Raw genomic sequence first — 2216 nt, forward strand, 5'->3', positions numbered from 1 at the left:
CCCACAACAGGCGACTCGACCCCGGCCAGCCGCGTCCAATCTGCCCCGCTCAGTCTGCCCATCTCTGAGGAGGGACAGACTGAGCGCAGCTGCCCCAAATCAGGCTGCCTGCTTCGGATTGAACAAGAAGAAGACGTCGCTGAAACCATGGAGCTCTAATGTTTACCAAGAAGTTGCGAAACTTCATCATAATTAATGACCAACCACTATCAGTTGTAGAAAACCAAGGATTTTGCAGCTTGATACTTGCAGCCAAGATATAGTTTACCCTCCAGGAGATATTTATCAGTACAACAATAAACAATCATAAAAAACATATGATTTGAAAATTATATATATTAAAAGCATAAACAGCTACATTATAAAGTGATGTAAAATACTAAAAACAGGAACATGTCTGTTGGTTTATGCCATGAACTTAGCAGGTGTTTGAAGCCATTTAACATTTAATTTAATTCATTTATTCATTTAAATGAAACTAAATAAAAAAATAAAAATCATCAAAAAGAAAACATTGAATGAAAAGAGTGCAGAAAGAACAAAAAATTCTTATATCTGCCCCTTATTTAAAAAAATATAAAATAACTTTAAACAATCACTTAAATTAATCACTTTAATATCCACTTTAAAGCTAGGAATAAAAAGAAACATATTTTGTGTTAGCAGAATTTAATTCTAACTTTAAAACTTATCCAACATTAATAAAACTTACCTTAAGTTGTCTTTTTGGACATGCATGCATATATGTGTACAAACTGTACTTGAGAGGAGATTATTACAGCCTCATGTAAAATCAATGATGGTGATGATGATATCGGAACTGGATCGGTATCGGCCGATACTCAGATCTAAGTATCGGGATCGGATCGGAAGTAAAAAAAGTGGATCGGTGCATCCCTAGTTATGGATTTATCACAGAAGTTTATGGTCATATGAGGCCAAACAAGGTGGTAAGTAAGATAATCCCACGACTTGTAGCCATTTTTTATCATGCTAAGTGTGAGCAAACAGTGCTTGGTGTATTATATCTGGATGGTCAAAGGAAAAGCAGTGTTTCCCCTAGGTGAGCTGCGCAGCTTGCTGTTCATACCGACAGTCTTAGTCAGTCTCAGTCAGAGACAGCCACGCGCTGTTTGCACTGACAGTTTTACAGCTTTAGAGCAGGGCTGGGAAAAGAGAGAGTCAGACACACATCTCAACCGCGCCACTTGTACTGACAGTTTTAGGGGCGGGGGGTGGAGGGTCAGCGTGAAGGAAGAGGCTGCCTTTAGCTTTTTGGCTTGTGCACCTACTTTAGCATTATGTCAGTGCCAACAGGTGTGTGTGTGTGTGTGTGTGCGTGCGTGTGTGTGCGTGCGTGTGTGTGTGTGTGTGTGCATGTGCGTGTGGTGGGGGGTTCGGAAGACGGGGCGCCCCGCTTCTATAATGGTAGGGGAAACACTGAAAAGTTTACAAGACAGTGGTGAGACCAGCTATGTTGTATGGTCTGGAGACAGTGGCATTGACAAAAAGACAGAAAAGACAGGAGAAAAAACTGGAAGTGGCAGAAATGAAGATGTTGAGGGGGTTCTCCTTAAGAGTGACAAGGATAAGATTAGGAATGAGATCATCAAAGATACAGCACAGGTTGAACAACTGGGAGATAAAGTTAGAGAGGTCAGACTGAGATGGTTTGGACATGTTCAGAAGAGGGACAGTGGTTTGGACATGCATTTTAAGATACTAATAAACATGATGGATGATGATCATATTGCTTAGGCCATTTGTAAAAAGGAGTGATTATTATTATTGTTTCATATTGGCTAATTGGCTTTTCTATGTATGTGAATGTTTCTGTAAAGTGCCCTGGGACAACTTTGTTGTGATTTGGTGCTATATAAATAAACTGAATTGAATTGAATTGCTAGTGATTTTTTCCCCATAAAACTTCAGTTAGGCAACACTATGTTTCTTAGACTATGACTAGGATGCATGAGAGAAGCGGAGCGTGCTCTATTCACACAAGGAGAGCTGTTGGTCAAGCTACTTCTTGTTGTGCCATTAACTCTAAAATAGTTATTGAATCAAGTGTTACTTGTGTATGTAAAACTAGATGTTAAACAACCATTAAAATACACCAGAATAAAGGAAATGGCATCTATTTTATTCAAAATTATCTGGGGGAGAAACCCCTGCCCCCCACCACCAGTGTGTTTCCCTCCCCGCCAACACACACA

Source organism: Nematolebias whitei, chromosome 6, assembly GCF_014905685.2.
Source record: "Nematolebias whitei isolate Nwh7 chromosome 6, NemWhi1, whole genome shotgun sequence".
In the NCBI taxonomy this organism is placed as follows: Eukaryota; Metazoa; Chordata; class Actinopteri; order Cyprinodontiformes; family Rivulidae; genus Nematolebias; species Nematolebias whitei.